The following is an 11,732-nucleotide window of genomic DNA, read 5'->3' as shown; positions in this document are numbered from 1 at the left end:
CTTACGAATGGTGACTACCATGAGATTTGGAAGCAATTGTCAGGACTGTTTTCCTGCAAGTCTCTGAGAAAGCACAGCAGTTGTCAGCATGGGTAAAAGGGTCAGAGGACAGTGAGGTCATGGCCACCTCTGTGTATTCTCAAGGTTCCCAGAAGCCAATGGGGCAGACGGCAGCGGAAACTCAGCTTGGGTATAATCGACGATGTGAGACTTAGAGTCCAGCCTGAGCTACATGGGACCCTGACTCAAACAGACAGTAGTAGGACTGCAAAGAGGACTACGCAGTTAAGAGAACCTATACTCGGGGGCTGGTGAGATGGCTCAGTGGGTAAGAGCACCCGACTGCTCTTCTGAAGGTCTGGAGTTCAAATCCCAGCAACCACATGGTGGCTCACAACCATCCGTAACGAGATCTGACTCCCTCTTCTGGAGTGTCTGAAGACAGCTACAGTGTACTTACATATAATAAATAAATAAATCTTTAAAAAAAAAAAAAAAGAGAACCTATACTCACCTCCAAGCGTGCACATATACATGAATACAAATAAAATATTGAAAGAAAATAAAACCAAAAAAAGAATGCATGCAGCAGATAAATAGCCTAGCAACAGATCTAGCCTTCTTTCCAGCTCGCTCGCGCCCCCTATCCCCCCATGGATTGAACCCAGGCCTCACTAATAGCCAGGTCAAGTGCTTTATTACCGCTGGGCTCCACCCGGAGGAGTGTTTGCATTGGAGGACAGAGTTACTTAAAAGCATAGGGTTTAGCAACACACAGACCATGGCTGTTGTAAGAATTAAATATAATAAGCTGAGCATGGTGGCATATACCTGTAACCCAGCACCCGGAAAATAGAGACAGGAAGACCAAGATTTCAAGGCTATCCCAGCTACACAGCCAGTTCAAAACCAGCCCGGGACATCTGAAATCCTGTTTCAAAACAAATAGACAAATAAAACGAGGGGTTGTAGAGAAGGCACAGCAGTTAAAAATGCTCAAGGCCCTTGCAGAGGACCTGAGTTGGTTTCCAAGTCCCCACACAGTGGCTCGTAACTACCTATAACTCCAGTTCCAATAGATCTGACACACTCTTCTGGCTTCTAAGGGTACCAGCCATGCATATGGTGCACATACATACAAACATACATACATCAAACACTCACTTGTACACATAAAATAAGAACAAATATAAAATGAAAAATGTAGTCTCCCCTTCCCCAGCCTGGAACCTGCTTGCTCAGGGGTGGAGTTTCCTGCTCATTCGTTCTGCCACGCCCACTGCTGGACCATGCCGCTTTGCTGTTTGAAGCCACACACGTGCTCACCCTGCTACTGGACCCCGAGATCATTTGGCGGGAATCAGGTCCCCTCCCCCTTCCTTCATAACTGAGTGTCAGAACAAGTAAAATTGAGCTTTGATCAGAATGAACTTGCCTTGGCTCCGTCTCTTCTTTCGCCTCGTCTAGTTCCTCTCTTTCAGCCCGAGTTGCCATCTCAGTTGAACCGTTCCTTGCGAGCTGCTGGTCGGCCGCAACAGAAAAAGACTTTGAAAATGAAATATATGGATCTCTATCTCATGATGTACATAATCTCTGTATAGTCTTGGTATACAGAGTCCCAGGGGACACAGTTTTGGTGTACACAATCTATCTCTGTATACACTGTCTCGGTGTACACAATGCTTGAAATACAATCTGAGTCTATCATCATTATTATATCAGTCACTTGTTTACTTAGGATCAGATGTCAGACAGGAGAGGAGAGAAATGACCAGCTGGGAGACAGGTCTCAGAAACGATGCTGGATCAGAGGGAGAATGAGGCTGGACAGGAATGCGGGGCCGTGGGATCCAAGCCAACCTCCTCATGGAACATCTGTATACATGATGGTAGGCTGAGGGCCTGAGATTCCACGGAGACCCACTCCTGCCTGGACACATTGACCTCAAGACTGGATCTCTGTGCTCTTGGATTCACAGACGGCCTCTGGCTTGGGAATTCTCTCCTGATTCCTCATGTCGGGTCCCCAAGTCTCTCGGGTGGGGATGCCACTCCTCCGAGCCGCTTGCTGGCTTGTGGGTCCCCTTCCTTGCTTCAGAGTCTTTGAGCAGCTGCAGGGCGTGAGCACTTCAAGAGGAAGAAAGAGGAGACATGAGTCTAGGATGAGTTCTGTAAACTTTACTGTTCTGTCTCCCAAGAGGCCATGCCCAGCCTCCCCAGCTAGACACAGATCCTGCAAGATAATATATCTGGGGTCAGAGCAATGCCAGCCTTGCTGAGTGCTGTGACGTGAGTTGGCCCATGGCTTTCCTCTGGGATACACCCTTTCCTACCTACCTCTCACTCAGCCTAGCTCCTCTGGCCTCTGTATTCTGTGGCATCTTTTTAAAAAGAGGATTGTTATTTATTTTTTGTGTAGAGGGGTGTGTGCGCTAAAGCCATCCTGTGCTGCACAGCAAGACCCTGATCTCAAAATTAAAATGTAATATACACAAATAAACAAACAAGGGGCAGGAGGAGCTGGCTCAGACAGTAAAAACAGCTGTCACATAAGCCTCATAATCTGAGTTCTGTTCCCAGAACGCACAGACCCAACTCTTAACCGTGGTCCTCTGACCTCCATGCACGTGACGTGCTGAGACATCCACTTTCAGCACTAATACATGCACATCAAACACACACACACACACACACGCCACTAATGGCAGCAAGAGGAGGAAGACATTTTCTTCATTGGTGTAGTTGCTGGTACGATGCCCATGCTCCTGCAAACAACTCTAATTAAGTTCACTGGGTCACCAATGAGTGGCTCATTGGACACACATACCTAGTCACACACACACACCTAGTCACATACACACACACACCTAGTCACACACACACACACACCTAGTCACACACACACACACACACACACACACACGAGTACACACACACAAGCACATACACACATGCCCACCTCCCATGCACAAACACACACACTCATGCACACACAAGCACACTCGTGTGCGGGCGCACACTTGTGCACACAAAGCACACACACATGCACACAAGCATTTACACACATGCCCACCTCCCATGCACAAACACACACTCATACGCGCGCGCATACACACACACACACACACACACCACACAAACATAGGCAAGCAGAAGGTAGACTAGTAAGGTAGAGGAAGGGGATCCATAACAGTAGGAAGGAAGCAAAGGATAATGGGATACGGATGATTAGAATATATTATTATATATAATAATATATGTTAATAAAAACAAAAATAAGCCGGGCGTGGTGGTGCACTCGGGAGGCAGAGGCAGGCGGATTTCTGAGTTCGAGGCCAGCCTAGTCTACAAAGTGAGTGCCAGGACAGCCAGGGCTACACAGAGAAACCCTGTCTCGAAAAACCAACCCCCTCCCCCCCCCCCCCCCCCCGAAGGCCCTCTTTGCTCCACTCCCTTCCTCCTCCCCCTCCCCCAGCACAGTCAGTGGAGACACTGATCTTGCCCCACCCCAACCAACTCAGAAATGCAGACTGTAGGAGGCCTCCTTAACAACGTGCAGTATGGGGGAGGGGGACGCAGGCTCCACGCCAGCGAGTCCACTGATATGGGCAGCGAGTGAACCATCCTGGTCAGGGAGGCAGGAAACTTGAGTGGGGCCCCGAGGGGCAGAGGCAGGTCACTGTCATCCAGGGGAGCGATGGGAGAGGCCGGTGTTAAATTCCAGACACCAGAATACAAGAGGCGTGATGCCGGTGGAAAACCATGATGGAGCCGAGATGAGGGTGTCAGCAGCAGGTCTGGGGTGCAGGCTCCCTCAGTGGCCGGGATGGAGGGCTGCTTCCTTCCCAGTCTGCCCACGCGAATCTGCTGTTGAATCCCAAGTGTGTGGAGACTTTGGTAGCTTAACAGAAGACTGGAAGCCAGTGTGCTGGGCCCGTACAGGGGAGGGCATGTGGTATTAATCCACTGAATAGCAGCTGGGCTACATTAAATATTAATCGAGGTAATATTTGAATAAAAAGAAAGGCAGTCTAAGGAAGACGCACTCTGAAGGCAGGTGGTGGGGAAATGACAAACAGAGCAGGGAACGGTTCTGAGTGTGGCCAGATGGCCACAGGTGAGCCCCAGGTACAAGATTTGGGCTGTCTGGTTAGTTTAAGTACAGTGAAAAAGGCAGCTGCATTTTGAACAAAGGTAGCTGAATTTTGAACAGTCTCCCCTTTCTGAAGGCTTCTGTAAGCCTCCATGTTCCTACTTCTAAAATGGACACAGGGGGCAGTGATGGCGCACGCCTTTAATCCTAGCACTTGGGAGACAGAGGCAGGTGGATTTCTGAGTTCAAGGCCAGCCTGGACTACAGAGTGAGTTCCAGGACAGCCAGGGCTACACAGAGAATCCCTGTCTTGAAAAACCTAAATAAATAAATAAATAAATAAATAAATAAATAAAATAAAATAAAATAAAATAAAATGGACACAGGAATCAATTCTGTCTCCATTTGTGGGCTGCTTGCTGTAAAGAACAAATGAAATCAGACTAGGAATGGTTGAAAACGTTTCTCTCAGGCAGGGGTCATGACTAACTATGCTCTCTGAGGGAGCTGAGTGTGTAGCACAGCCCTGGCACAAATCAAAGGGAGATGGGCATCGGTACCCACCTCACCTGAAAGCTTCCAGGTCGACAGATCCTGACTGAACGAAACCTACCAGCCTGACAGCGTTGTCTCCAGTTGGTACACTCACACTCGGAACTGTAGTTTGGGCAGATAATGACTATAGTATCATTCTTGAAGGACATATATTCTAAGGACAGCTCAAGAACTGTACTGTTGGGGCTGGAGAGATGGCTCAGAGGTTAAGAGCACTGTCTGCTCTTCCAGAGGTCCTGGGTTCAATTCCCAGCAACCACATGGTGGCTCACAACCATCTGCAGTGGGGATCCGATGCCCTCTTCCAGCCTGCAGACATACATGCAGGCAGAAAATGGTATAATGTATACATATTTTATAAATATTTTTTTAAAACAAGAGCTTCACTGTCAATGGGCACTGTGGCCCATACTCATAACTCCAGCACACAGGAGGAAGGATCAGGAAAGCTGAGGTATTAAGACCAGCTTGAACTATACAGTAAAACCCTGCAGGAAAACAAACAAACAAACAAACAGAAAGTACATAAATATATTTTTTTAAGAATTAAAAATGTTTAAAAAAATATAAAATAAAAACAATCAGAGACCTTCAGCTTAGGTGTTCTTCACTGAGACAGGGATTTCTATCTCAAAAGTACAAGAACCAACCAACCAAAAAAGAACTGTCCTGGGCTGGAGACAGTCAGGTGACATTTAGTCAGGTAAAGTGCTTGTCCAGAGAGCATGAGGTCCTGGGTTCAATCCCTCTTGCTAGATAAATGGTGGTGCCTGCAATCCCAGCACTCAAGAGGTAGTAACAGGAGGGTAAAACCATCAAGCCATCCTGAGGTACATATGTATCCTGGGTTTAGAAAACAAACGACAAAATGCCTACGGAACAGCCTGGAGAGATGGCTCAGCAGCTAACGGCACTCGGCGCTCTTGCAGAGGGATTGAGTTCAGTTCCTAGCACCCACATGGGGGAACTCACAGATCCTCTAACCCCAGATCTAGGAGTTATGATACCCGCTGTCTCTGCTGGCACCTGCACTTAGATGCACTTACCCACACAGAGACAGGTGAAGAAAAAGAAATTAAATCTTTTTTTAAAAAATAGCATGAGGTAACGGATGGAAGGGGCTTAGACCAGAGTCTGGTATGGACCCAGGGATAGTGAGTGTGGCAGCAGTCACCAGAGCAGCCATTTGATTACTGGAGCCGTGGCCGTGGCAAAGGCTGCAGCTGAAGCCAGTTCACCACAGGGCTGGCCTTGCTGCAGACCTGGACTTACGTCCTCGCCAACCTTCTCCAGATCTGTTAAGTATGAGCTTAATTACTGATCCTGTAGTGTTAGAAGTGACTGCTGGGTCATGTCACCAAGGCCCTAGCACTTGAAGTACCCAAATGCCACCCAGGTAGAGCAATGGAATGTCCTGGGGAGCCTAGAGCTCCTTCGGGGAAGTCCCATAGGCTCACCCTCTCTCGAGGTGAACAGGTTTGGTTCCAAAGGTCCATCTGACCCAAGATCTGTGCATGTGAAGGCAGAGGCAAAGTGAGTCCGTTCGAGACCTCCAGGATTTGAATATGTGGTATAGCCTTGGGAGCTGAAGGTGACGGTGTTAGTAATGACTATGATGACCGTGTGATAGCCAGGGAGGTAGCAACCTGCACGGAATGAAGCCAACTGTGTTGAGTCAGATATCCACAGGTCTCTCAGCAGAAGCAGAACAGTTCATAAAGCAGCAGCTCGTACCCTTAGCTCCACAGCCCTTAGAATACATTAAAACCTCAGGAGAGGGGGAGGAGGAGGGGGGAGCAGGGGGAGGAGGAGAGAAGTAGAAGAAAGAGGAGGAGGAGAGAAGTAGAAGAAAGAGAAGGAAGAGGGGGAGGAGGAGGAAGGAGAAGAGGAGGAGAAGGAAGAGGAAGAGGGAGAACAGAAAGAGGAGGAGAAGGAGAAGAAGTAGAAGAAGGGCTGGGCATGGTGGCGCACACCTTTAGTCCCAGCACTTGGGAGGCAGAGGCAGGCAGAATTCTGAGTTCGAGGCCAGCCTGGTCTACAATGTGAGTTCCAGGACAGCCAGGGCTATATAGAGAAACCCTGTCTCGGAAAAACAAAACAAAACAAAAACAAAAACAAAAAGAAGTAGAAGGAGGAGGAGAAGGAGGAGGAAGAGGAAGCAGAAGCTATCTTTAAACTAATCAGTGGGTGGGTAGGGGTCTCCTCGGCAACACAACTCAGCTCATTCATCCTGTAGCTGCTCCCTCCTGAAGGGCATGTGGGCATCTGGGACTGGGGAGCATCAGCTTGGGTGTTCCCCAATGCACTGCAGGTATTCCTGTCTCAAGTAAAATTAGCTTCCCACAGAATCAGGTCACTGTTCTACCAAGGGTCTGCCAGGACGTTAGGATGAACTGGTGAAGCATGTGGCTGAAACTGGTGGAGTCTGAATGCTGTGAAGACCCCAGTCCCTGAGCAAGTGTCTCATCCTCTCTGGGCTTCCAGCATCTGGTCTAAGGGACGATCTGCAGTAGCCCTTCTCTCCAGCTCCCTGTACATTTACTGCTGATCCTAAGACTTCTCAAGACACATTCTTCTACCCTTAGGCATGGTGGCAAACTCCTGAAGTCCCAACAGTCCGAAGGGAGGATTGTTAGTTCAAAACCAGCTTGTGGTGCATAGCAAGACCTTGTCCTAAAAAAAAAAATAAACTGCACAGTGGCATGTGCCTCGAACCCTATCCCTGGTGAGGCAGAGGCAGGCGGGCCTCTGTGAGCTCCATGCCAGCTTGGTCTCCATGGACAGCCACAACTACATAGTAGCATCCTGTCTGAAAAATAAAATCAAGACAAAATGAAGGCACATCCCCAGTCCATCAGCCCGTGGCCTTCCTAGTATGCCGATTTATTAAAGCACTAAGTCTAGCTTTTATGCTTCTTTCCTCCTCTGACAAAACAGCCTGAATGGGGACCCTCAGCTACAACAAGGTAAAATCACGTGGCCTAGAGAGGCTGGGCTCCAGAGAAGACGCGAGGGGATGGGGGAGGGGATGGGGGAGGCGGGCTCAAGATTTCCTCTGTCCCCGACGGTTAGTTTAAAAACCTGGCTTGAGAAGAAAGCTGGGTGGGGCAGCCTGGACTGTTAAATTTACCTGAGAAAACTGAAAAGAGAGAGAGAGAGAGAAACATTTTCTAACAGCCCTGTGCCTGCTTGGCTGTGTAGAAGAGCCTGCCTCTGCTGGGGTATGGGCAGAAGGTGCACCACGGAGAGCAGCAGGCCCTACCTGGGCCTTGGGCAGGAACACGGAGGCCGTTTTCATCTGGCCTTCAGAAGTTTCCCTTTGTGGCATGGTGCTGTTAAAAATATTCCTCCCTGAAGGTGCAGCCACAGAGCAGCAGATGTCCCTGACTGAGCACTTGGGAAGGAGCTATTAAAAGGAACGTAATTAGGTTGTCATCCTGGGGCCTCCGAGCCAGGCTTCCGAACGCCATCTTTGTTGAAAGTTTTCCAGATGTAAAACATTGCAGAATCAGGTTTATCAAAAAGGAATGGGGTGGGGTGCAAGAAACAAGCAAAATAACGCTATAGTTCAAGGCTGGCCTTGGGCCCCGAGTCTTTTCTTTCTGTGTCTCTTGCCCATCCTAGATCCCAATTCCATCTCCTCCTTTCTCCCTTCCCCACCATCATCTGCTCTGAGAAAAGCCTCTATCTATCATTTACACCTTAGCACAAATGAACGCACCTAAGCTTCATGGCCCCCTGCAAACCGTGGGGTTCAGGCTCAGATTTCTGAAGCTTAGCAAACAAAAGCCTTGTCTTTTGTCAGGCTGTCAGGCGCTGGAGTGGAGGTGGGGGAGAGCCTTTCTAGTGACCCTGAAATCACATCAAGGAAGCCACCTACTCAGCCATGCTGAGAGAGCCAGAGAGTCCTAGTCTACCTTAGAGGCACAGCTGTTGTAATCACCCCCTCCTGCTGGCCTGTTACATCCTGCAGGCTCATCTAGTGGCTGTCAGCATCCGCCACTCACCTCTCTGTACATCAACATCTATTTATCAAGAGTTCCCTGGCAAGAAGCCTGCTGAGTGATAGAGGCGGCACAGGGAGCATCAACGGAGGACAGCCTTGTCATCCCGGTGGGAGGGAGAAAGACACGCATCCGGCAATCACGGAAATAAATGCAAAATAAGGGCTGCAGAAGGAAGTGTGTGGTTGGTGCTGAGGAGACAGGCCAGAGGGAGGCTAGCCTGTAAGGGAAGTCGGGAAGCCTTCCTAGATACTGAGCTGCAAGTGGGAGCTGGGACGAGGGCTGGGGGAGTGGGGGTGGGGTAGACAGAGACACAGCGGCTTGCTAGACCAGAACAGCTTTTGCAAAAGCACTGGCTAAGTCTCAGAGGGAAGCCCACAACTCCTAAGACAGCCTTCTCTTGGACTTAAGTACTGGACTGTGTGCCAAGAGGAGACATGGGGGGCGGGGAGGAGAAAAAGAATAGAGTCTGAAATGGTAGAAAAACCTGGTACAGGCAGGCAGCTGCTGAGAGGTGACCCTGACAAAGAGGCCATGGTGGTGGTAGAGTAGAGAGCTGGTCTAACCTCCTCTCCTTGAGGCCTCGGATAGTCTGGCCAACTTTTCATCATTGGTAACAAAGCACAGTGTTTCCCTGGATTATTTTATTTATAACAAAATTATTAATGGATACCTAATATATTTGCAGAGTAAAGAAAGCAAAATTTTCATTCTAGGACCAGCTCTATGGTTTGACATTTTGTGTTCCTGCAGTTTTTCATCTTTGAGTGAGGTGGCGGATAGGTAGGTGGGTGTGGTTGGCTGGAATTGCACTGGGGGGTCTAGCAGTTGCTAAGCAGGTTCTGAGCTTTCTCTTCAGCTGTGAATACACTTATAAATCATCTTTGCCTGTTTGTTGACTTTCTGGGGACGAGCTCTCTTACCTGTTAATGGAGCTGTAGGCTAGCTCTATTACAGCCGAGTTCCAGTCCCTGCTCGTCCTGTACATCAATTCCTACTGAACCTCCTACTCAGCGCAGAGCCAGGCGGGTGCTCAGTCATTCCCAGAGTAAGTTTGGAAGAAGGGCTTTGTAGAGTCTGGGAAGGAAAGACACCAGCGTAGGTGCACCGAGGACACTGAGAACACTGTGAGGACATGCTCATTACCTCACTGCCTCTGTCCCCTGGAACAAGGACCCACCCACTGAGTCTACACTGGCAGAGGGCGTGGTCCTGGTGATCAGCATTCAGCTTCCCCTGTGTCAAGGGCACCCAGGATGGGAGGGGCTGGAGCCTCCAGCAGTGAGCTCTCTGAAGGAACTTGTTCTGGGAGTCGCAGAGCTCCCAGGAGAAACTCAAGTCTCCCCAGAACACCCAGAACAGCTTCGGGGGTCGAGGAGAGACAGAGAGACAGACAGGGGGAGAGAGAGAGAGAGAGAAAGAGAGAGAGAGAGAGAGAGAGAGAGAGAGAGAGAAAGCAAGCCAGGCAACAGAAGACCAGTGTGTGGATAGGACTTTGTTGCACAACCATTGACTGCATTATCTAATCTTGAGGCCACTGTTTCTCTGCCCACCACACAGAACTTAGCCTCTTTATCCCTGCTTGGCGAAGATGGTGCTGATATAGAGTAAACAAATTCACCTCTTTAAAATGAGTTAACCATTGTGAAAGTGCATTGGAAGGTTCGAGAAGAAAAGCAGAAAGTAAGAGTCCATGAGCCATCTCCCTAGCTCTTCATGCCCATTATTGATAGACATTGCAAGAGGAAAACTGCCTCTGGCTATTCAATACAGATACTATTCTCCATCAAATGAGGTCTTTTAGGGGGCGGTTAAAACACTGGCTGGCTGGGCAATGGCCAGCTTGGTCTACAGAGTGAGTTCCAGGACAGCCAGAGCTACACAGAGAAACCCTGTCTCGAAGTAAAAAAAAAAAAAAAAAAAGAAAAAGAAAAAAGAAAAACAAAACAAAACAAAACAAACAAACAAAAAAACCACTGGCTGTTCTTCCTAACCGAAAGGGGTTCAATTCCCGGCACCTCCATGGGCATGGCTACTTACCATGTAGGTAACCACCATATCTGTAACTCTTAACTCCGTGGGATCTGACACCTACACACAGACAGACATATCGTATCCATATTACACAGGCGTGCGGGTAAATATCAACGCACATAAAGTAAACGCAAATACGTTATATTTTTTAATTAAGTGAAGTAACTTGTCTTTTAAAAAGTAAGCCTCCAGACCTCTTTCACAGAGGTGTTGTATTTACTGGGCCCTGTTTTTATGGCTACATTGTATCTTAAGGTTTCCTTCCTTACCTGACTTACAAGTTACTTTCCAGTGACGTGAAGAGGAAACAGAATTGCTTATTGGAGGCTTTGTGCTTTGTGAGCAAACTAACGGTACCTTAACAAGAAACCAAAGTACACCAGGATGTGACCGTGACTCAGAACCCCAGTGGTCCACAAGACACCCAGACACCTGAGAAAGGAACAGAAACAGCTCCCAGGAGCCACTGCTCTGCAGACCCTCTTCCACCAGGTGGGACTGCCACCAGATCCACCCCAGACTTAGAACCTGATAGGGACACTTGTCCTGGTGGTTGGGGCCTTTGAGAAAATAAAACCAACCCCCTAGCCCTTCAGCTTGCTCTGGGACTGAGGTGTACCTGGACAACTTTGTTCAAAGCCAGACTTCAGACTTCAGTAAGGAAAACTCCCTCCCTACCCTGAGGTGCCTCTGTGAGAGGCAGTGCTGGCAGAGGAGCTCGGAGTCAGCTACTTGCTAATTTTATCATTCCCGATCTCAGAACTTAAGATACTTCATCTACAAAATGGACCCGTTCTTCTTTTCTCTAGAGCAGTGGTTTGCAACCGTGCTGTGGTGACCCCCAAGCACAGTTATTTCTGTTGCTACTTAACAACGGTAATTTTGCTACTGTTAGGAATCATAAATGTACATACCCGTGTTTTCCAACGGACTTGGGCGACCCCTGTGAGAGGGCCCTTCAACCCCCCAAAGAAGTCACAAGGACAGGTAGTTGGGATCTACTACGCTAGAGTAAGAGCACTAAAACATAATATGGAAAAGCACTT

At 48.6% G+C, this 11,732-nt stretch overlaps 1 long non-coding RNA gene across 1 annotated transcript; it reads right to left on the bottom strand.

Moving 5' to 3' along the window:
• Window positions 1-678: 678 nt before the first annotated feature.
• LOC147000349 (uncharacterized) lies at window positions 679-9,834 on the bottom strand. The gene is made up of 2 exons (XR_015045908.1): window positions 9,576-9,834; window positions 679-2,127 (listed from the first exon to the last, which is right to left on the bottom strand). It is a non-coding gene; the product is annotated as an uncharacterized LOC147000349 (long non-coding RNA).
• Window positions 9,835-11,732: the final 1,898 nt, after the last annotated feature.

Source organism: Mus caroli, unplaced genomic scaffold, assembly GCF_978045245.1.
Source record: "Mus caroli unplaced genomic scaffold, Mus_caroli_1 scaffold_18, whole genome shotgun sequence".
Taxonomy (NCBI): domain Eukaryota; kingdom Metazoa; phylum Chordata; class Mammalia; order Rodentia; family Muridae; genus Mus; species Mus caroli.
This window is presented reverse-complemented; position numbering and strand designations above follow the sequence as displayed.